Source organism: Callithrix jacchus, chromosome 4, assembly GCF_049354715.1.
Source record: "Callithrix jacchus isolate 240 chromosome 4, calJac240_pri, whole genome shotgun sequence".
Classification (NCBI taxonomy): Eukaryota; Metazoa; Chordata; class Mammalia; order Primates; family Cebidae; genus Callithrix; species Callithrix jacchus.
The window spans coordinates 49,608,748-49,633,735 of NC_133505.1; the positions used below are offsets into that span (position 1 = coordinate 49,608,748).

A 24,988-nucleotide genomic window follows, 5' to 3' on the forward strand; every position below is an offset into this window, starting at 1 on the left:
CTTTGCTAACATTATAGGCCACACTAGGCCTTACCAGATAAGCACACAATGCAAATATTATACAACGAGGTTGAAAACACTCAAGACTTGCCTCGGAAAACTTAATCCAGTCAATCTACAATAGTTCCTTTTATAAGCAGCCCAGGAAATTAGGATTTATAAACATGAAAGTCCAGAATAAAGAATTGTCCCTTATTGATGAGAAGAATGACTTGAAGATTTGGATGGGGGATAGAAGAAGGGATGAGAGTAGCAGAGGAATAAAGGGTAGAAGTATGTATAAAAGCAGAAAGGCATCCCAGAGCTGTGATGTAATAGAAGCAAAAGCTGTTATAAGGTGAACAGGAATAGTGATTAGGTGTAAGATACCAAGTGGTACAGGGAATGTTGTTAGTTTATAAGAGAAAATTAGAGAACAGGTAGACAGGTGAGGTAAAACACTTTAAACCACAGTACATTCCAGTCATCTTCATCCTTATAGGTTTTTTTTTACTAAATTATTGTATTTTTGCACCTTTAAAATTACAGTCAGTGAGAATGGTGCTTTCCTCAGTCATAGCCTTCTTTCTTTATAGCCATTGCCATGAAATCCACAATGTATAGTATTTCTCCTGCCAACTCTGACGAAGGTCAGGAACTTTATGTCTGCACAGTCAAGGATGATGTGAACTTGGATATGGTGCTTCTCTCACCCTTTTTGAAAGGTAAGTCCCTTGAAGACCTCAAGTGAACCAATTACAGATATCATTGCAATTTGTAATTTGGTGGGTGGTTGAGTATAGGTCTCTAATTATCATTCTGGCTTCATTTCTTCTGAAAAAGAAATCTACCTTCTAGAAATAAGTTCTGGCATTGACTGAAGAGCTCTTTGAAGACTTGTAATGCTACTTGAGTAAGGTTTTACTTAAGTGAGCTCATTGTTCTCTTTGGGACTGACTGATGACCTGGAAAAGTTTTCCAATTATTTAATTAAAAATAGGTCCTTAGTTTCCCTTTGTGCATATTCTTTTTCCAGAGTAGACAGTAAGCAAAGGAGATAATGTTGCTGAGATTTAAGAAAATCCATGGTGTTAGTGAGGATACAATGTTATGCACATAGCAAGAGTTTAATAAAAAAAGAGTGCAAAGTAGAATGACTGTTGCCATAAAGAATAAAGAAGCTATCAGAATCAGGTAGGCATAGTTGGAGAGGGGATGTTCTTCTTAGAAATGAATTGTTTCTTATTTTAATATTTTATTCAAGTGTCTGGTGGGTAAGGTACTAATACTTGAGGAATATTGTGATGAACAAGCATACCTTCAAGTTAGTTATAGCCATTGCCATGAAATCCACAATGTATAGTATTTCTCCTGCCAACCGTGAAGAAGGTCAGGAACTTTATATCTGCACAGTCAAGGATGATGTGAACTTGGACACGGTGCTTCTCCCACCCTTTTTGAAAGGTAAGTCCCTTGAAGACCTCAAGTGAACCAATTACAGATATCATAATTAGACACACACATGAAACAGCAGTATAGGACACCATGGTAGTTAAGGGCCAGGGCTCTAAAGTCAGAAAACCTGGGACACCATGGGCTCCTGCACTTACCGGCTATGGAACTTTCAATAAGTTAGTCAACTTCTCACTCATCAGTCAAATGAAGATAATAATAGTTCCTACCTCATGGGGCGAGTTGAGGATTAAATGAAATAATTTAGGACATAATAAATATTCCATGACTGTTAGCTATTACATTACAAGCTCTTTACTCTGGAGGTTTTAGGTTCAACAGAGACAGTTTACAATGATACAACTATGATAGACCATACTTGGCAATGGCTTTCCTTAGAAGGAAATACAGCATGCTAACAGGACAGCGGCATGTGCTTTTCTTCAATGAAAGTTTTCACAGCAGCTTGCATAGCCTTCCAGGGGCTAATCTCTGGAGCCTCAAGTAATAGCTCAGCTATGGTGAATGAAACCATGACTCATGGGTGCTTAGAAGACCAACTAAAGGCTTTGTTTCTTATAATGGTCCAAACAGGCATCGCTTTCAGGATCTCCAAGGGGCATGGCCGATTACAAGAATTACTATACCCAAGGAAACCCAAATCTGTGGCTTACCACAAGTTAATTCAGTTTTCCCAGTCCAAATTCAGTTTCCCAATTAGAGGTTATTCTTAGCATAAGCAATGTTACCTGGCAACACAGCTGATATTCTAAGTGTTCCTAGGAAACAGGAAAATTAACCCAAGGTAAACATTTTCAGGTAAGGAAAAAGGGCTTGTTAATTCACAAACTAAAATGAATAGCTCAAACACCCTTGGTCAAGATAAAAGGCCAAACTATATTGTGAAAGCCCATATATAAGTTGTAAAAGTGCCTAAGAAGGGGACTAGCATGATTATATATAGATATATAATTCTGCTACCAGTTAATATATTATTGGAATAAGAATGGGAGGAAATTAGATATGTACAAAACAGGGTATTATAATGATCCAGTTGAAAAAGAGTATTTGTAATAACATTGTTTAGGAGAAAACATACTCAAAAGAAAGATGAGGAGACTGAGAGAGAAGATGGCACTGTAGGACCAACTCAGGATTGCAGCTCCTAGTGAAACCACAGATGGTGAGTGGATGCCACATTTCCAGATGGATCTTTATTGCCCACAGACCAGGAGATTCCCAGGTGTAGGAGCCCCAAGGGCCGCCAGTGTGGCTGTTTGGGCTGGCGTGGCTGTTTGGGCTGGGGCTGCAGAGCAGCGGCACTCCGTACAAAATACACTGGTTTGGTTGCCCTGTTAAACCAGCAATTGGAGATTTTGGAAGGCAGATTAGCACATTAATCTGATTAAATGGGACTTAAACAGAAAGCCAGGCCAGGAGATTCCCAGGCAGCAACGTGGTTCCAGCTGGTGCAGTGGGTCACTGCATGGGAAATCACACAGATCCCAGCGCCCTTTCAGCAGGTGATTGGAACACCTGGGAGAGAGTCAACCGTTCAACTTAAAAAAAATAAAAAAAGGGCTCTGAGGCAGGGAGCCAGGTGATCAGGCTCGGCGGGTCCCACCCCCACAAAAACAAACAAAACAGCCATTGGAGATGCTCAGGGTTGAGAGTTTCATGGCAAGCACAGCTGAACCCGGCATGGTGCAGCTCAGAGGGGGAGAGGCGTCTGCCATTACCGAGGCACTCAACCCCGATGGAGGTACACTGCCATTGCTGATGCAGCCTGCCATTGCCAAGGCAACCCGCCATAACAGAGAGAGTCTGCCACTACAGAGGCAGGCCATCATCACCACGGCAGCTCTAACCACACCCATATAAACAGGAATACAGGGAATTACACATGGCAGCAGGGTGGAGCCCACAACAGCAGGGCGGAGCCCATGGCAGCAGGGTGGAGCCCATGGCAGCTCAGCATAGCCACTACAGGCAGGCAGTGATTAGACTACCTCCTTGCTGGGCAGAACAGTGCAACAGATACTCATAAATAAAGCCCTAACTCCACGGGACAGAGCACCTGAGGAAAAAAAAGGGGCTTTATGAGTTCTGCTGCAGCAGACTTAAACGTACCTGCCTAGCAGCCCTGAATGAACAACGGAGCTCACAGCTCAGCACTTGAGCTCCTATAAAGTACAGACTGACTCCTCAAGTATAAATTACAGACAGTTTCCTCAAGCAGCTCCCTGACCCCCGTATATCCAAAGAGTCACCTCACACAGGACTGATCAGACTGACGTTTGGCGGGCATTATTCAGGGACAAAGATAGCAGAAGAAGAAACAGGTAGCAGCAACCCTCATGGTTCCACAGTTGCTACAGGTGTATTCCAGGCAAGCAGGGCCTGGAGTGGACCTCAGTAGTACTACAGCAGAGGAGCCAGACTGTTAGAAGGAAAACTAAGAAACAGAAATACTTCATCATCAACAATCTGGACGTCCACTCAGAGACCCAATCGGAAAATCAGCAACTACTCAGATGACAGGTGGATAAATCCACAAAGATGGGAAGAAACCAGTGCAAAAAGGAGTAAAACACCCAAAACCAGAACATCTCACCTCCTACAAGGGACTACAACTCCTCACCAGCAAGGGAACAAAGCTAGACGGAGAATGAGTGTGATGAAATGACAGAATCAGACTTCAGAAGGTGGGTAATGAGAAACTTTGGTAAGCTAAAAGAACATGTTCTAACTCAATGCAAAGAAACTAAGAACTTTGAAAAAATATTTGAGGAAATGATAACAAGAATGGACAACTTAGAGAGGAATATGAGTGAATTGAAGGAGCTGAAAAATACAACACGAGAACTTCACAAAGCATGCACAAGTTTCAACAGCCGAATTGACCAAGCAGAAAAAAGGATATCAGAAGTCAAAGATCAACTCAATGAAATAAAGCGAGAAGCCAAGGTTAGAGAAAAAAGAGCAAAAATGAATGAACAAAGTCTCCAAGAAATGTGGGACTATGTGAAGAGACCTAATCTACGTTTGATAGGTGTACCTGAATGTGACGAAGAGAATGAATCCAAGCTGGAAAATACTCTTCATGATATTATCCAGGAAAATTTCCCCAACCTCGCAAGGCAGGCCAATATTCAAGTCCAGGAAATACAGAGAACACCACAAAGATATTCTGCAAGAAGAGCAACCCCAAGGCACATAATCGTCAGATTCACCAGGGTTGAAATGAAGGAGAAAATGCTAAGGGCAGCCAGAGAGAAAGGTCGGGTCACCCACAAAGGGAAGCCCACCAGACTCACTGCAGACCTCTCAGCAGAAACCCTACAAGCCAGGAGAGAGTGGGGGCCAATATTCAACATCCTTAAAGAAAAGAACTGTCAACCCAGAATTTCATATCCAGCCAAACTGAGCTTCCTAAGTGAAGGAAAAATAAAATCCTTCACCAACAAGCAAGTACTCAGAGATTTTGTCACCACCAGGCCTGCTTTACAAGAGCTCCTGAAAGAGGCACAACACATAGAAAGGAACAACCAGTACCAGCCATTCTAAAAACATACCAAATGCTAAAGAGCATCAACAAAATGAAGAATCTGCATCAACTAACGGGCAAAACGGTCAGCTAGCATCAAAATGGCAGTATAAAATTCACGCATAACAATATTAACCCTAAATGTAAATGGGCTAAATGCACCAATCAAAAGACACAGACTGGTAAATTGGATAAAAAGCCAAAACCCATCAGTGTGCTGTATCCAGGAAACCCATCTCACATGCAAGGATACACAAAGGCTCAAAATAAAGGGATGGAGGAAGATTTACCAAGCAAATGGAGAGCAAAAAAAAAAAAAGCAGGAGTTGCAATTCTCATCTCTGATAAAATAGACTTTAAAGCAACAAAGATCAAAAGAGACAAAGAAGGCCATTACATAATGGTAAAAGGATCGATACAACAAGACGAGCTAACGATCCTAAATATATACGCACCCAATACAGGAGCACTCAGATATATAAGGCAAGTTCTTAATGACTTACAAAGAAACTTAGACTCCCACACAATAGTAGTAGGAGACATTAACACTCTACTGTCAATATTAGACAGATCAACCAGACAGAAAATTAACCAGGATATCCAGGACTTGAACTCAGACCTGGAACAAGCAAACCTGATAGACATTTACAGAACTCTCCACCCCGAATCCACAGAATACACATTCTTCTCAGCACCACATCAAACCTACTCTAAAATTGACTACATAATTGGAAGTAAAGCACTTCTCAGCAAATGCAAAACAACTGAAATCATAACAAACAGTCTCTCAGACCATAGTGCAATCAAGTTAGAACTCAGAATTCAGAAACTAACTCAGAACCACACAGCTTCATGGAAACTGAACAACTGGCTCTTGAATGTTGACTGGATAGACAATGAAATGAAGGCGGAAATAAAGAAGTTCTTTGAAACCAACGAGAACAAAGACACAAGATACCAGAATCTCTGGGACACATTTAAAGTAGTCTCTAGAGGAAAATATATAGCAATAAGTGCCCATATGAGGAGAATGGAGAGATCCAAAATTGACATCCTAACGTCAAAATTGAAAGAGCTGGAGGAGCAATAGCAAAAAAACTCAAAACCTAGCAGAAGACAAGAAATAACTAAGATCAGAACAGAACTGAAGGAGATAGAGACACGAAAAACCCTTCAAAAAATCAATAAATCCAAGAGCTGGTTTTTTGAAAAGATCAACAAAATAGACAGACCACTAGCCAGATTGATAAAAAAGAAAAGAGAGAATAACAAAATAGATGCAATAAAAAACAGTAAAGGGGAAATCACCACAGATTCCACAGAAATTCAAACCATCATCAGAGAATATTACAAACAACTCTATGCACATAAACTAGTAAACCTGGAAGAAATGGATAAATTCCTGGGCACTTGTGTCCTCCCAAGCCTAAACCAAGAGGAAGCTGAAAGTATGAATAGACCAATAACAAGGTCTGAAGTTGAGGCAGCAATTAAGAGCTTACCACACAAAAAAAGCCCAGGTCCAGATGGGTTCACAGCCGAATTCTACCCGACACACAAAGAGGAACTGTTACCATTCCTTCTGAAACTATTCCAAATAATCCAAAAAGAGGGAATTCTTCCCAAATCATTTTATGAGACCAACATCATCCTGATACCAAAACCTGGCAGAGATTCAACAAGAAAAGAAAACTTCAGGCCAATATCCATGATGAACATAGATGCAAAAATCTTCAATAAAATACTGGCAGACCAATTGCAACACACATCAAAAAGCTTATCCACCATGATCAAGTAGGATTCATCCTGGGGATGCAAGGCTGGTTCAACATATGCAAGTCTATAAATGTAATTCACCACATAAACAGAACCAAAAACAAAAACCACATGCTTATCTCAATTGATGCAGAGAAGGCCTTTGACAAAATTCAACAGCCCTTTATGCTAAAAACCCTCAATAAACTTGGTATTGATGGAACGTATCTCAAAATAATAAAAGCTATTTACGACAAACCAACAGCCAATATCATACTGAATGGGCAAAACTGGAAGCATTCCCTTTGAAATCTGGCACTAGACAAGGATGCCCTCTCTCACCGCTCCTATTCAATATAGTACTGGAAGTTCTAGCCAGAGCAATCAGGCAAGAAAAAGAAATAAAGGGTATACAAGTAGGAATGGAGGAAGCCAAATTGTCTCTATTTGCAGGTGACATCATAGTATATCTAGAAAATCCCATCATCTCAGCTCAAAAACTCCTGAAACTGATAAGCAACTTCAGCAAAGTCTCAGGATATAAAATCAATGTGCAAAAATCACAAGCCTTCCTCTACACCAATAACAGACTTAAAGAGAACCAAATCAAGACCAAACTCCCATTCACAATTGCTACAAAGAGAATAAAATACCTAGGAATACAACTAACAAGGAACGTAAGGGACCTCTTCAAGAAGAACTACAAACCACTGCTCAACGAAATAAGAGAGGACACAAACAGATGGAGAAACATTCCATGTTCATGGTTAGGAAGAATCAATATCATGAAAATGGCCATACTGCCCAAAGTAATTCACAGAATCAATGCTATCCCCATCAAGCTACCATTGACTTTCTTCACAGAACTGGAAAAAACCACCTTGAACTTCATATGGAACCAAAAGAGAGCCCACATAGCCAAGTCAATTCTAAGCAAAAAGAACACAGTGGGGGGCATCACACTACTGGACTTCAAACTATACTACAAGGCTACAGCAATCAAAACAGCATGGTACTGGTACCAAAACGGAGATATAGACCAATGGAACAGAACAGAGGTATTGGAGGCAACACAACATATCTAAAACCATACAATCTTTGATAAACCTGACAAAAACAAGCAACGGGGAAAGGATTCCCTGTTTAATAAATAGTGTTGGGAAAACTGGCTAGCCATGTACAGAAAGTAGAAACTGGACCCCTTCCTGACACCTTACACTAAAATTAACTCCAGATGGATTAAAGACTTAAACATAAGACCTAACACCATAAAAACCCTAGAAGAAAATCTAGGCAAAACCATTCAGGACATAGGAGTAGGCAATGACTTCATGACCAAAACACCAAAAGCATTGGCAGCAAAAGCCAAAATAGACAAATGGGACCTAATCAAACTCCACAGCTTCTGCACGGCAAAAGAAACAGTCACTAGAGTGAATCAGCAACCAACAGAATAGGAAAAAATTTTTGCAGTTTACCCATCTGACAAAGGGCTGATATCCAGAATTTACAAAGAACTCAAGCAGATTTACAAGAAGAAAACAAACAAGCCCATTCAAAAGTGGGAAAAGGATATGAACAGACACTTTACAAAAGAAGACATACATGAGGCCAACAAACATATGAAAAAATGCTCATCATCACTGGTCATCAGAGAAATGCAAATCAAAACTACATTGAGATACCATCTCACGCCAGTTAGAATGGTGATTATTAGAAAATCTGGAGACAACAGATGCTGGAGAGGATGTGGAGAAATAGGAACACTTTTACACTGTTGGTGGGAGTGTAAATTAGTTCAACCATTGTGGAAGACAGTGTGTCAATTCCTCAAAGACCTAGAAATAGAAATTCCATTTGACCCAGCAATCCCATTACTGGGTATATATCCAAAGGACTATAAATCGTTCTACTGTAAGGACACATGCACACGAATGTTCATTGCAGCACTGTTTACAATAGCAAAGACCTGGAACCAACCCAAATGCCCATCAATGATAGACTGGACTGGGAAAATGTGGCACATATACACCATGGAATATTATGCAGCAATCAAAAACGATGAGTTCGTGTCCTTTGTAGAGACATGGATGAATCTGGAGAACATCATTCTCAGCAAACTGACACAAGAACAGAAAATGAAATACCACATATTCTCACTCATAGGTGGGTGATGAACAGTGAGAACACATGGACACAGGGAGGGGAGCACTACACACTGGGGTCTATTGGGGGGAATAGGGGAGGGACAGCAGTGGCGGGGAGCTGGGGAGGGATAGCATGGGGAGAAATGCCAGATGTGGGTGAAGGGGAGAAAGACAGCAAATCACACTGCCATGTGTGTACCTAGGCAACTATCTTGCATGTTCTGCACATGTACCCCAAAACCTAAAATGCAATTAAAAAAAAAGAAAGATGATGAGTGAGTAACCATTAGGTTGTGACAGAAAGGAAAAAAGTTAGAATTATTTTAAGGTTTAGGGCCTGGTGAATACTAATTTAATACTAACATTTATGTTACAATGTAGAGAGATATATTGAATGGCTTGAAGTTAAGATCTTTACAGTTATCAGAGACCTGAGACAGGAAACCTGACCTACATGTTTAGTTGAAAATAAGAAGAAAAGGGTCTGGATACTAATAGGTCAAGTAGATGGGAAGCATTACTATAGCTGAGTGATGATTTTTAGGTCTACTGAAAAAAGCTTTTGGTGACCATGGGAGAACAGCTTCAGTAGTGTAGTAAAAAACTGACTGATGTTGGCAGAGCAATGAATGGAAAATGAAGACATAGCTATAAGGCTCTTGCAAGAAGTTTGACTAAGTGGAGAAGGGCAGATTGAGGTGGGGGCAGTAGAAGGGGTACGTGAAAAGCATATCTTTTTTTAAAAGGTACAGATTTTCAACTTGATATATTCTAGATTTGTAGAAGTCTTGTTCATTGCTGATTGACTGATTGATTTTGGCAGAAACAGCAGTAAGCCAACTCGATCAACTGAGCCCAGAGGAACAGTTGCTGGTCAAATGTGCTGCAATCGTTGCTCACACCTTCCATACAGATCTGTTGCAGCACCTCCTGCCTGGCTGGGATAAAAATAAGCTACTTCAGGTGTTGAGAGCTCTTGTGGATATACATGTGCTCTGCTGGTCTGAGAAGAGTCAAGAGCCTCCTAATGAGCCCATATTAGTGCCTTTCTCTATCCACACCACTGATCAAACCAAAGAAAATAAGACAAAGTTAGGTAAGGAAGGGCTGTTCCCTTTTTCTCAGATCTGAACGAATAGTCCCTGTGGGGGTATCTGTGTTCAGAAAAACCATCAATTTCGTATATCAAGGGGTTCTCTCATTTGTTTAAAGATGGTGTTTTGTTATGTTGCCCAGGTTGTAATTCTTGGGCTCAACAGGTGCATACCATCACACCCAGTTTGAGGGCTTCTCTCTCAAAGCCTATGACTAAGAAACAAAAAGAAAATTATCATTTAAACCATGAAGGAGACATGGATATAGTGAAATATATATATGCTGTATTTTTCAGACTTGTCTTTATTTCAGAAATTCTAGCTCCTTGTTAACCCAGATGTTAGTATTTTGTTTTGATTTTTGGTTCAGAAAATATTGACATAATCTTTTATTGGCTTCTAGGTGCAAAGAATGACATAAAAGGATAAACCATCCCCTATTTTAGAAACTCCCAAGGAAGACAAACATATGTGGTATTGAAACAGACATGAACAAAGCAAGATATAAATAGCTTACAATCTTGAATTTTCCACCTGAAAATAAAATTGTAGCATGGACTACCCAAAGCACATACAATTTTCCTTTGACTTTGAAATATGTTTGAACCCTATATTTGAACAGAGCATTCCCTATGATTTAACATTTATAATAATTTGAAGTAAAATCTCAATTTAGAGAAACTATTATGAAATCAATGGTATATTTTTGTACTATTGATCATTTCTTCTCTGTTATACTTTATACTAGATATGGTCAATATCGATCTCAGAATAATGCAAAAATTTTTATACAAAGGAGGCGGTAATATCATCCTAAATTTACAAATAGAATTTTCTTCTACCCTAGCAGCCATGTGCTTGGGACTCTGCCATATTGAAGCTCGAAAAGTTTATAAGGGAAAATCTCACTTAGATTTTCCTAAATTCCAGATGGTGGTTCAGCCTCTCTTCTCACACTACAAGAAGAATTATCCCTACCTCAAACTGCGGTGTTGGAATTTGGAGTGCCTCTACTACGGGAAGCTGCTTGGGAGCTCTGGCCCAAGGAAAAACAGCTAGCTCTGCACCTTGAATGTGCCTGCTTTCTCCAAGACTTGGCCTGCCGCTGTGGGAGCTGCCATGGAGGAGACTTTGTCCCTTTTCATCGTTTTGCAGTTGGTTCTACTAAGAGTTCCAAGGGGACCTCTCGATTCTGTACTTACAGATACTGGCTCAGTGCTAACACAAGTGATCACAGACAAATTGCAGCTGCCTTCTCCCCAAGGTAAACTCAGGAGGCAGAAAGAGGATATATTGGTATTCATGTATGTGGAGTTCTTCATCAAAAAGTTGAAATGAGATTAAGGGAGAAAAGTAGATAGAAGGAACCACTTATTTATTCCTGAAGTACTAGAGATTTAAAAAAATGTAATGTCAGAATTAAAAGCAACATTAGAGATCACATTTGTTTTGATTGGCAATCTTGGGCAAATTACTTAACCTCAATCAATTGGGGACAGTAATAACATCAGCTTCATGGGCCAGGTGTGGTGGCTCATGCCTGTAATTCCAACATTTTGAGAGGCTGAAGCAGGTGGATCACTTGAGGTCAGGAGTTCAAGAGCAGCCTGGCCAACATGGTGAAACCCCGTCTCTACTAAAAATATAAAATAGCCCGGTGTGCTTGTGTGCACCTCTAGTCCCAGCTACTCAGGAGACTGAGGCATGATATTCGCTTGAACCTGGAAGATGGAGGTTGCAGTGAGCCGAGATTGCAACACTGCACTCCAGCCTGGGCGACAGAGTGAGACTCTGTCTCAAAAAAATTAATTAATTAATCAATAATAACAATAGCAATTTTACTGGGTCATTATGGGGATTAAATTAGTTAAAATATGTAGTATGCTCTGAACAGTGCTAGACATATGGTGAGTGCTCAATACACTTTAGCTATCGTTTTGATTATTACTATTATTTTTCATCTCGGTACACATATTGAGTCCTTGTGTGTATCAGATTCTACGCTAAGGAAAATGATGTGAATAAGCCTTGGTCTTTGCACTCCTGAAGCTATCTGTTTGGGGGTTACTACAGACATAGAGATAGAGAATTCTAGTATGTCATGGTAAAAGCAATGAAAATGAGAAGGGGCCATTAACTCAGCCAGGGAAATATGTCAGTGAAGACTCTCCTTTGAAGTAGATCATGTCAGAATTGTGTCTTGAGGGATAAGGAGGAGTTTGCTACCTGAAGAAGGTTTTAATAGTGAATAGATGTTCACCGTAGCCTGATAAACTATATCCCAGATGAGTTCATTCATCTTTGTTTTAACCTTTTCAGTCAGCTTACCTTACAGAACAACTCATTGCCTCCAGCTGTCAGAAAGTTTCTTTTTTCATAAGCATGTAAGCTGCCTCCTTGCAGCTTCACCCATGTTTCATAGTTATACCCTCTCCCATACTGGAAAATAGCTATCAAGACCCAGCCAGATCCTCTCCCTACTTTGATAAAAGAGGAGTTGGTTTAGTACTGGGGGTGGGGTGATGGTATGTGGAAAATGATAGATAGTTGCTGGCAAAGGGCTAAAATGAGGGATTTTGTGTATGATCCTAATTCCTCTTCTAGCTGTAACATCCCAACTATGAAGGTAGACCAATGACTTGGAGCAATTAGTCATTGGTTGATGAGCTCTATGGGCTTTTGCACCTTTTGTGCTTTCCAAAGTCTAGTATTATAAAGAAATTGTGCTATTTTTCATATTTCCTGTGTGACTCTTTGTTTTTGAGAGGTCAGCTTTTTTGCTTTGGATTAGACAGCCTGGTCCATCTATAGGAAAAAGGCCCAAGACCTTCTCAGCCCAGCAGAACCCTGAGGAGGCTTCCCAGACCCGAGGCCTTTGTGCATAGCCATTACAGACCAGGCACTGTCTGACTCCAGAGGGCGCTATTACAGAGGATATGATATGATGGTGCCTCTTGGAGTTGTGTACTGTGGTAGGGCTGCCAGTATCCTCTGTTATCTTAGCTGTGACTTAACATCATTATCATCAGAAAGCCAGTCCTTTTACTTAACCCAAATCCTCTCTAGAACAGTTCTCTTAGACTCCGTATCAATCCCAGCATCCATGCTGTTAGTTCCAATGGGTAACATCTCAACATCATTTCTAATAGTTGCTGTTATGATCTATTAGAAGGCAGCCTCAGAAGAAGAGTCAAATCTGTAGGATAAAAAGGTTATTTAAAGGCTTGCTAGGTAAAGCTGGAAAGCTCTCTTGGTCACTGACTAGGGAAGTGTGGTATCTTGTACTATCACAATTTTCTTCACTTGGTTTTAGCCTATACAGTTCATTTGGATCTGATCATGAACCTGATCCATACATATTCAGGGATTTCCTCTATTAGAAATAGCCAGCAAACCAGGATGGACACATTCTTTATTTTTCCTTCATTTTGAAAACACTGAGTGTGTCTTTCAAAAACAGAACTTGTTTGAAGGTTTGGGAATGAAGAGTTACTATCTGAATCACAAGCAATTGTGAAGGAATTTACAAAATACCATCTTAGTTTTGTGTTGTAAACTGCAGAGGAAAGGTAGTCAGGAATTTAAAATATCCTCAGTTCATCCAAACACAGAGAATTAATCATGTTTTTTTTCTCCCTACAGATAGTTTTCAGTTCCAAATGAAACCATCCAGAACTCAGGCAGCCTTCTCAAGTGCATGCTGCAGGTAGAGATGCTGAGGGTGAGCAAGGAGGGGCCAGAAGTGACAGAAAGATGACCATTAAACTGAGCCACTTATGTCAGTTGCAGATGGGCTGTGGTGACTCTTGTACTCAGCCCAGTATTCGGGTTAACAGAGAAGATTTGGAAAGGCAATTTTTGATTCTTTATAGGAAAATTATTTCCTAATGGTTGAGAAAAACTTTCTTTAATACCTTTTTATTTGTTTGTTTTGAGACGCAGTCTTGCTCTGTTGCCCAGGCTAGAGTGCAGTGGCATGATCTCAGCTCACTGCAGCCTCCACCTCCTGGGTTCAAGCAATTCTCCTGCCTCAGCCTCCCAAGTAGCTGGAATTACAGGCACATGCCACCATGCCTGGCCAATTTTTGTATTTTTAGTAGAGAGATGGTTTCACCATGTTGGCCAGGCTGATCTTGAAATCCTGACCTCAAGTGATCCACCCACCTTGGCATCCCAAAGTGCTGGGATTACAGACATGAGCCACTGTACCCAGCCTTTTAATAGCTTTTAAGTGCATTTTATAAGTAGCATATTTTTTTCTAGCTAGAAATTTGTCTTCTCAATTCTTTTTACCCCAGAGGATAGTAAAATGAATATACATTTCCTAACCATTTACCCCCTGGGTCTCTGATGCTTATCAGTGTTCGATGTTCCTACCTGGAGTTCAGCAGCCATTCTACATGCAGTTTTTTATCCCACTTATCTAACTTGATTTCTTACTATTTTCAAAAAAAAATCCATTCTACATGAACCACCCCCACACTAACCTGTATGTCTTTGTTCACACAATTCTCCCTTGTTAATGCTGAGTGACCTCCACATCTCCCCACCTATCAGTGTGTTCATCCTTCAAGGCCCTCCTCAGTCTCCACTTTGTTTAGATTATTATAGCTCAGAGAGGTCTGCCTTTTGAGCTCAGCTTGCCTGTGAAAAGTGCACTAGATTAATAGTCAGAGAGTTCAGCTCTAGTTTTGGTTCTACTTCTCAGTAGCTATGAAGCCATATGTAATCTCTTGGAGTCTCAATGACCTAAAGGAGATAATTCTTGCCTGCCTGAATGACAGGGTTGTTGTAGGATAAAATGTGGTATTAGAAAATTCAAATACACTAACAGAAAAAAAGTATCATTATTTATTGCCTTGTATCATTTTTATGTTTAATGTAACATTTAGATTATTTAACTATTCAAGTGTGGTATTTCTCCATTTAGATTGAGGTATTTAGATTGGCTTTCAGCTTTTAAAAGTTCCTAATAGAGCTTTGCAGTTATAGCTCTGGTTCCTGACTTTTAAATTTTTATGGAGTAATGGAGAAGGATAGACAAAGAATTAATGAATGATACCAGAAAGCTTCCTGGAAAAAGTGACTTTGAGACCTGGTAATGCCCAAATAAAGGTTGCTACTCTCAGTTATTCATTTTCTTTCCACAAAGAACAGAGGAAGAGTTCCTAGATCAAGTGAAGAGGAAGCTGGCCCAGATCAGCCCTGAGACAGACCTGTTGACCACAAAACCTTGTCACTGTAAGGATATCCTGGAGTTAGTGCTCTCACCCCTCACCCAGCATTGCTTGGTCATTGGAGAAACCACCTGTGTATTTTATTACCTGCTAGAGGCTGCAGCTGCCTCCTTGGACCTGTCAGATAGTTACATGGTGAGCAGGTTCTGCAATCCACCCTTCAGCTGAGCCTTTTACTGAGAATTTGATTGAGATTTCTTAACATTATAACCATGAGTGAAAAGTGGAAGAAAGCAGGAGAGGGAGAAGAGCTAGAAAGAAGGCAGGGAAAAAATGAAGTGGGAGTGTGGGAGCAGAATAGCACCAACCCATGTCAGCACTGCCTCCGACTCTTGCACCATCCAGCTCCTGTTTCTAGCTTGAAATCCAAATTGTATTCAAATTCTCATCTCGACTCTCATCATAACCTTACTCCAGCCTTTGCCCTAATCTCACCCCAGTATCATCCTAATCCTAATCCAGTTTCTTTATCCCTTTCCCTGTTTGGAGGCCTTCTTTTATTTGAGGAAGGCAAGCAGTCTTCTGGGCCAACCCTCAGCTTTTCCATTTTTGAAAAAACACAAGGTAAAGATCTGTAAGTTTGATAAGGCCACTTTCTGTCTTCTGTCAGAGGTGAGGGCAGAGGGTGACCTTGAAGTGCTGGCTATTTCTCCTTGAGTGTTACCCCATTATTTCTTTTAAAATCATTTTGTTGTTTTTTATGTATGATTGTAAATATGATAATGTGATAAAAGGTTATACACATTTAAAATGTTTATACACATTCTCAGCAAACTAACACAAGAACAGAAAGCCAAACACTGCATGTTCTCACTCATAAGTGGGAGTTGAACAATGAGAACACATGGTCAAAGGGAGGGGAACATCACACACTGGAACCTGTTGGGGGCTGGGGGGCGAAGGGAGAGATAGCATTAGGAGAAATACCTAATGTAGATGACGGGTTGATGAGTGTAGCAAACCATCATGGCATGTGTATACCTATATAACAAACCCGTACATTTTGCACATGTACCCCACAACTAAAAGTATAATAAAGAGAATAATAAATAAAATATGGAAATATATAATAGGTAGAAAGTGAAAGAGCTCCCACTAATCCTACTCCCTGCACCATAATTAATAATTGTGTGCATGTTCTACCAACTGTACACACACAGCCATATCATTATTGTTTTCCATTATTTTTCATAGGATCATATTCTACATTTTCTTATTCTTGCAGCTTGCTTTTATTCTTAATAGTTCAGACTGAACATGTTTACATATTGGTATGCATATTGATCCACCACATAGTTACAACTACCAAGTACTCCGCTGGCTAGATCATAGCTTAGCTACTCCCTTCTTCACGTGCATTTAGGTTATCTCTAATTTGGAGATTATTACTAACATTACTATAGTGACTATTCTTCCCTAAATATCTCTTTCTCCCCTTGTGAGAGTGTTTTCTGTAAGAGAAATTTTCAAAGGTGGAAATATTAAGGCACAATTTTAAAATTAATAAATATATCACCAAATTGCCAACTGAAAATATTATATCAACTCAAGTTTTTCCCATTTCTTCATATCCTTACTAACATCAGATACTATCAGTCTTTTCTAACCTTGCTAATTCCTAGACAAAGTTACATTGTTTTAATGTTTCTCTTAATTAAAGGTACATCATTCTTCTATGTTTATTGGTCATTTGTATTTCTTTGTGACTTACCCATTTATGTTCATTGAAGTAGATATAAGCTAGTTTTCTCATTGGAGCATATGTAAACTAATTTTATTTTTTTATTATTTTTTTTTGTAATTGCTATTATGTTTATTATTGTTTTTTTTTTAATTTTTTATTGGATTTTAGGTTTTGGGGTACATGAGCAGAGCATGCAAGACAGTTGCGTGGGTACACACATGGCAGTGTGCTCTGCTTTTCTTCTTCCCTTCACCCACATTTGGCATTTCTCCCCAGGCTATCCCTCCCCACCTCCCCCTCCCACTGGCCCTCCCCTTTTCCCCCCAATAGACCCCAGTGTTTAGTACTCCCCTTTCTGTGTCCATGTGTTCTCATTTTTCATCACCCACCTATGAGTGAGAATATGCGGTGCTTCATTTTCTGTTCCTGTGTCAGTTTGCTGAGGATGATGTTCTCCAGATTCATCCATGTCCCTACAAACGACACACTCATCATTTCTGATTGCTGCATAATATTCCATGGTGTATATGTGCCACATTTTTCCAATCCAGTCTATTATCAATGGGCATTTGGGTTGATTCCAGGTCTTTGCTATTGTAAACAGTGCTGCAACGAACATTCGTGTACATGTGTCCTTATAGTAGAACGATTTATAGTCTTTTGGATATATACCCAGTAATGGGATTGCTGGGTCAAATGGAATTTCTATTTCTAAGGCCTTGAGGAATCGCCACACTGTCTTCCACAATGGTTGAACTAATTTACACTCCCACCAACAGTGTAAAAGTGTTCCTTTTTCTCCACATCCTCTCCAGCATCTGTTGTCTCCAAATTTTTTAATGATCGCCATTCTAACTGGCGTGAGATGGTATCTCAATGTGGTTTTGATTTGCATCTCTCTGATGACCAGTGATGATGAGCATTTTTTCATATGATTGTTGGCCTCATATATGTCTTCTTTCGTAAAGTGTCTGTTCATATCCTTTGCCCAATTTTGAATGGGCTTGTTTGTTTTTTTCCTGTAAATCTGTTTGAGTTCTTTGTAAATTCTGGATATCAGCCCTTTGTCAGATGGGTAGACTGCGAAAATTTTTTCCCATTCTGTTGGTTGCGGATCCACTCTAGTGACTGTTTCTTTTGCCGTGCAGAAGCTGTGGAGTTTCATTAGGTCCCATTTGTCTATTTTGGCTTTTGTTGCCAATGCTTTTGGTGTTTTGTTCATGAAGTCCTTGCCTACTCCTATGTCCTGGATAGTTTTGCCTAGATTTCCTTCTAGGGTTTTTATGGTGCCAGGTCTTATGTTTAAGTCTTTAATCCATCTGGAGTTAATTTTAGTGTAAGGTGTCAGGAAGGGGTCCAGTTTCTGCTTTCTGCACATGGCTCGCCAGTTTTCCCAACACCATTTGTTAAACATGGAATCCTTTCCCCATTGCTTGTTTTTGTCAGGTTTATCAAAGATTGTATAGTTGTTTGTATGTTGTGTTGCCTCCGGTGCCTCTGTTTTGTTCCATTGGTCTATATCTCTGTTTTGGTACCAGTACCATGCTGTTTTGATTACTGTAGCCTTGTAGTATAGTTTGGAATCCGGTAGTGTGATGCCCCCCGCTGTGTTCTTTTTGCTTAGAATTGACTTGGCTATGCGGGCTCTCTTTTGGTTCCATAAGAAGTTCATGGTGGTTTTTTCCAGTTCTGTGAAAAAAGTCAATGGTAGCTTGATGGGGATAGCGTTGATTCTGTAAATTACTTTGGGCAGTATAGCCATTTTCACGATATTAATTCTTCCTAACCATGAACATGGAATGTTTCTCCATCTGTTTGTGTCCTCTCTGATTTCGTTGAGCAGTGGTTTGTAGTTCTCATTGAAAAGGTCTCTTACGTTCCTTGTGAGTTGTATTCCAAGGTATTTTATTCTTTTTGTAGCAATTGCGAATGGCAGTTCGTTCTTGATTTGGCTTTCTTTAAGTCTGTTTATTGGTGTAGACGAATGCTTGTGATTTTTGCACATTGATTTTATATCCTGAGACTTTGCTGAAGTTGCTTATCAGTTTCAGGAGTTTTTGGGCTGAGGCAATGGGGTCTTATAGGTATACTATCATGTCGTCTGCAAATAGAGACAATTTGGCTTCCACCTTTCCTATTTGAATACCCTTTATATCTTTTTCTTGCCTGATTGCTCTGGCTAGAACTTCCAGTACTATATTGAATAGGAGTGGTGAAAGAGGGCATCCTTGTCTAGTGCCAGATTTCAAAGGGAATGCTTCCAGTTTTTGCCCATTCAGTATGATATTGGCTGTTGGTTTGTCATAAATAGCTTTTATTACTTTGAGATACGTTCCATCGATACCGAGTTTATTGAGGGTTTTTAGCATAAAGAGCTGTTGTAAACTAATTTTAATGTAAACCTTAAGATAATTTGGTTAGGAGAGTAAACTTAATGTACATAATGTCTTGAAAGACAATGGAAATATTAGAATTGTTACATTGTTGAATTATTTATGCTTCAACCAAGAGGTCTTCAGAGCAAAGTTAAATAATTATTCTTTCCCCTTATAAGAGAAAGTTATTGTACAGTCCTCCCAAGATTGTTCTAGAATCACATAGACTTTATTACTTTCTTGAGGGATTCAGCCTTAGAATGTGAAGATACTGGATAACTTCAAGGTAGTTCCCCAGCTCCCATTCCACATCTACTATGGTTCAACCTGTTTAGGAAGGAGAGAGAAAGGATTTGGTGATATTATAGATGCTTTCAATGCCATGTGAGAGCATCTGGGTCTCCACTCAAATGATGGTCCCATCTCAGTCTAGCAGCATATTTTAAATCACAGCCTTCTTCTACTGCCCACTGACAAATGTGCGGGAGATGAGAAAGGAGGGTGCTTTTGCCATCCTCCTTGCCATCCTATTTTCTCAACCCTTTACTTGCTTTTGGCCATACTGATGCTTGTTAGTGGGACTGCTAACCAGGCTGTGCTCTAGCTCAGCTCACTCTAGCACCTCAGAGCATAGCCTGGTTGGCAGTCACACTAACAAGAACCTCAATTACCCCAATTACACATCTCAAAAGAGCCAGTGTGTTATATCCAAAACCTTATATTTGCATTACTTCTTGTTTTCCCATCTCCAGGTCTGCTTCAACATGGGACACATTACTTTAGCCAAAAAATTGGCTAGGAAAGCCCTTCGACTGCAGAAAAGGAATTTCCCTTGGACCTGGTTTGGTGTCCTTTTCCAGACATTTCTGGAAAAGTATTGGCATTCCTGTTCACCAAGCCAACCTCCAAATAATCCTAGTGAGAAGTGAGAAGCCTCCCTAAAACTGTAGTTAACTGGCCTGAGTTTTGCCTTTTTTACCTAAAACTACTCTTTTACAATCAAGTAATCTTCAAGCATCTAACAGGCAAGCAGATAAAAAGACATATAACAGCCAGCATACATATATATGCATGTAACAGATAAGTGTATAACATACAGTTCTCACTCTTCCATCTTACTCCCCCAGTCAATTATGTGTAGCAAATAGGGATTCAAAGAAATAATCTTTTTTTGAAAGCTCTCCCTGAACTTTTCTTGATCAAGAGGGACTAATTAAAATGGCATATGAGGTTAGGAGTAGTGAGATCCGAGAACTCTTTCCGCATTTGGACATCTGTAGATGGCCTCATGATAAGCAGACTTGGAGCTCTTATGAAGAGGAAAGGTTGGACATTAGTAAAGAATAAGGGTGTGCTAACCACCCTGTGTCTCAAAACAGTAAGAAAAAGTTGGCAGTCCTGCAGCAGTGGGTGCATTGCCTCTCCCTACTCTGGCAGCTCTATAACCTGGAGGCCACAGCCAGTAGCTGCAGGTTTGCTTGCCTCGCTACTCTGATGCAGGAAAATTCAGCTGAGGAGCTTGCAAATGAAGCCCAGGTAAGCAAGTCCTTTGGACCTCACTTAGAAACCTCAAGTGCTGTGGAGAAAGATCCTGCCAAGTTCCTGGTTTTAGCAAGGTTCCCCAACCCAGACTTAACTGGACAACACTGATCATGTGTTCAAGCGAGGTTTCTTAATTTGCAGTTTATAGATGGGTTTCCAGGTATGAGATTATCTGTGAACTCTCTGAACTGAATGCAGAATTTTATGTGTATATTCAAAAGAACCTTTAGGGGCTGGCAGGAGGAAGAAAAGGGGTCATAGCTTTCATCAGATTCTCAAAGAAGCCTGTGATCTAAAAAAGGATTTGAAACTGCTGATTTAGGAAAAAACAAAAGAAAACGTGTCTTCCTAATTTTAGTGTCTTATCTTTCTGTCTTATCCACATATGCAACAGCAAACTATTTGGTGAACACCTCTTATATGCCAGGCACTGATCTTGACTCCAGGGAAATATAGTAAGTGATATATACAGCATGTTGGGTGATAATCAATGCAGTGGAGAAAATTAAGTGGAGACAAGGGGATGTGGGATTCTGTGAGGTGAGGGATGGGGTATAGTTTTGAACAAAGTGGTCAGGGAAAGCTTTACTGAGCAGGTGACGTGAGTAAACATCTGAAGGAGGCAAGAAAGCCAGGCTGTCTGGGAGTAGAGAATTCAGGCAGAAGGCACAGTAAATGCCCAAGGCATACCCTCTGTGTTTGAAGGACAGTGTGACTGGAGGGAAGGAAGAGGAAGCTAGTGAACCAAGAGATGAGGTCAGAAGGACTGGGAAGGGGTAGGATGGCAAATGGTGCAGACCTTAGATAGGCCACTGTAGAAGTTTTGGCTTTTACTCTGATGGGAAGCCATTAATGGGTTCTGAGAAGAGGAGTGACAGTATCTACTTAAATTTTAATAAGATCATTCTGTCTACTGTGTTGAAAGTATCCCAAAGGGGTCAAGGAAGGAAGCAGGGAGACCAGTTAGGAGGCTATTGCAGTAATATAAGCAAGAGATGGTGGTGGGAAAATAAGTTGAGGCTGGTCTTTTGTCAAAATAGAGCCAACAGGATTCACTCATGGATCAGTTCTGGAATGTGAAGGAAAGAGTCAAGGATAATCCCAAAAGTTGTTAGTTGAAATTACAGAGGGATAGAGATGCTCTTAATTGGGATAGGGACGTCTACAGGAAGAACAGATTTGGAGAAAGATTTGGGAGCTAGGCTTTGGGCATGTTTTATTTTAGATGCCTATTGGACATCCATGTGGAGATGAGACTGGTTAATACGAGTCCAGGTGAATACACAAGTCTGGGGTTCATGGGAAAGGTCTGCACTGGAAATAGACATATGGGAACCATCAGTGTGCAAATACTATTTAAAGCCATAGGACTGGGTGAGAACACCAAGGGAATGAGTATAGAAAAGAAAAAAGGTCCAAGGACTTTGTTAACAGCTCCAGTATCAAAAGGTCAGAGTGGTGAGGAGAAACCAGCAAAAGAAATTGAGAATAAGCTGCCAGGGAGATGAGGAAAACCAAGAAAGCATGACATCCTGGAAAGCTAGGAGAGAGTGTTCCAAGAAGAGAGCACTAACTATGTCAAATGTGCATGTAGTTATATAGAAATCTAGGCAGCAGCCCTGAAGAGCTCTACACAGCAAATATCAGAGGTCTTAAATTAGAGAAGACAAAGAAGTAGTTTAATCATTGTTTTGAAGGTGAAAGTCATGGATTGGAGAGGCAAAGCAGAAGCATGTAGAGAATCAGTTTGTTTAAAGACAGGCAGTGAGAATGATTCAATTAGAACTGCAGGGGTGAAAAGGAGCATATTTTTCCAGCTGGGTTGGAGGCAAGTGGTAGGGATACCAGGAGTTCAGACTGAGTGAGCATCAAGGCACTATAAAAGGCTCTTACAGAGGAAAGGAACAAAATGGAAATGTCATGTGAATGTACAATGGGAATATTTTGCCCTGTGTTTGTTGTCCTGCAGGTTGTCTCTACCTACGTGGACCTCTCTCAGTTCTCCCAGACCATGGGCAACAAGGAGACATGGCTGCACAATGAGCAAATGGCCATCCAAAAAAGCAGTTTATGTTGGTTCTCCAGGGAGGGATTGTTGGTCACAGCTCAGCTCATGCAGGCCCTTGCCTACACCAAGCTCTGCCTTGGCCATCTTGACTTCTCCATCAAGCTGGGTAATGGGACTTAGAGCTGGTGAGTCTAGGGCTTTTAGAGAGTACATGCTCACAGCTAGACCTCACACAGTGCTCTTGAACCTCCTCAGGTTTTCAAGCTCGCGAGATAGGCAGATACCTCAAGAAACCAGCTCTGGAGAATCTGGTCCTCTCAGTTCTCTTCAGATCTGCATTTCTGAAGAAGTATTATCTTTCCCTTGGCCACTGCAGAAGCATTATCTTAAGTGTGGAAGAGTCAGGAGTGGAAATGAAGTCAGAGCTGCTATATATTCCTCAGTACTTGGGGCTCATGGACAAATTTTCTTCAAAAAGAAAATTCTGCAGGGAGATAGAAAACTGTAGCAGCTCAAGACCCTGGAAATGGTCTCAGAGGCAAATTCCCACCTCCTTTGCCTAAAGATGGGTCTGATCCCAGGCACAGATGTTCTCTATAAATAGAGCTGTGAAGAGGAGATCTAGGGGATGTTAGGCTGCTTTTAGGGTATAAGACCCCTTCCTTTCCTACCCATCCTCCTTACTCCCTAGCTGGTCCCAGTGGCTCAGTCTCTTGGCAGATTTGGTCTGTGTGTCCCTGTACTGGAGAGTCAGTGGGCACTCATTTCCCAGGGTTATGATGTCCTTGACCTGGCCTGCTTTTATCCTGCTTGCTTAGGTCTGCTGCTCTACAGAAAAGGTAAATCTTGCACAGGTCTCTGCTGTACTCCTGAGGGATTCAGACCTCAGATAGGGCTCTAGGTTTGGAATACAGGCAGTCATGAACCTGTCCCTCAGGCATGGCCTCTTCCTCTGACCTCTGGCTCCTTAAAGTCTGGGTACCATGCTGTGATTCAGGGGTGTCTACCTTTGGGGTATTGTTTCCTTCCCTGTGTCACACACCTTCTGTACTTTAGTTCCTACACTAACAATATATGCTAGCCTGGTTACCTTCTGTGTTCACAGGATTGCTGTGTCGGCCCTTTAGCAAGTGTCTGCATTTTGTTCAAATATATGAGCACAGCTGTGTTTTAATCTCTCAGAGCAACGTCATGCTGGGAGTCCACTCCTCCCTGGCCATGCGGTAATGTCTTACTCAAAGGCTGTGGGAAAATATAGACATTTAAGCCATTTAGCTATCTCTCTCCACCAGGCAGGACTGTTGAACATCTCTAACCAACTTTTAAAGCCTATATACCTCCTACCCCTCCTGTCTTATTAGAAGCGCTCTTGTCCTTTAACATGTTTTGGCCTATAGGTCAAGGGTTAAGTTTAGGTTTCCATTTAAGTGCTAGAGTAACCCATAACAAGGCTAAATATGACTGGTCTCCTTTTAAGTTTCCTTGTATGTGAGTTAATAGCCTTGGTCACTTTCAAGCATCACTGCACTTCTGACTGTCCAGGAGGTCTTAGAGCCTTAAAGAAGTGACGGTTTTAAGCAAAAGCCGTGGCTGATAAGCAGTGGATATTGCTGAAAGCTGTTACTTTTTTCCTCCAGTCACAGTGGCACCTCTTTGAGCACTATTTCTCTAAGGCTTGCCAGTTGGTGAAAAGAACCAATGCCTCGATATTTGGTGCTCAGGGCTTTGTCCAATTCCTAGAGTGCCATGTGCTAATGTTACAGAAAATGCCAGAGGGTATCTTCATGCATATTCCCCTAGAGCTTCGCAGCCAAAACCTCGAGGTACCTGTTTCTCAGCTGCCCTTCAACTAACACCTAACTCACTTCGTTCTACCCTATGATGCTTTCTGCCACCTGAATCTCTTCCTTACTTTCCCTTTTACTGGCTCTGACTCCCTTTACTCTGAACCCTTTGTTTCTCCACGTAGGAAGTTTCCACCTCCCTTATGTATCCTTCCAGATATTATTGCATCCAGGTCTGGACTGGGTTTCTTAACTTTCCACCTTTGCCAGCTACTACCCAGTGTCATTAAAATATTGACATTTAGCCCTGCTCAGTGAACCTATACTCTATGGTTCAGTCTATAATTTGACACATCTACCTACAGCCCTTCTGAGTCTAGAACA

General features: G+C 40.7%; 1 protein-coding gene across 7 annotated transcripts in view; it reads left to right on the plus strand.

Annotated features, from left to right (window-relative positions):
• The window catches only part of LOC100393267 (uncharacterized), a 97,000-nt gene that overhangs the window by 19,094 nt on the left and 52,918 nt on the right, over positions 1 to 24,988 (plus strand). For 6 of the 7 annotated variants that reach the window (XM_054253971.2, XM_078369132.1, XM_078369131.1 and 3 more), the window contains 3 exons: positions 576 to 2,614; positions 9,704 to 9,976; positions 10,905 to 11,415. The gene's annotated coding sequence lies outside the window, so the exon portion shown is untranslated. Of the gene's footprint in view, positions 1 to 575; positions 2,615 to 9,703; positions 9,977 to 10,904; positions 15,347 to 20,649; positions 21,268 to 22,781; positions 23,006 to 23,925; positions 24,044 to 24,988 lie in introns of those variants that run through there. The other variant, XR_013534209.1, reaches the window with a different exon arrangement.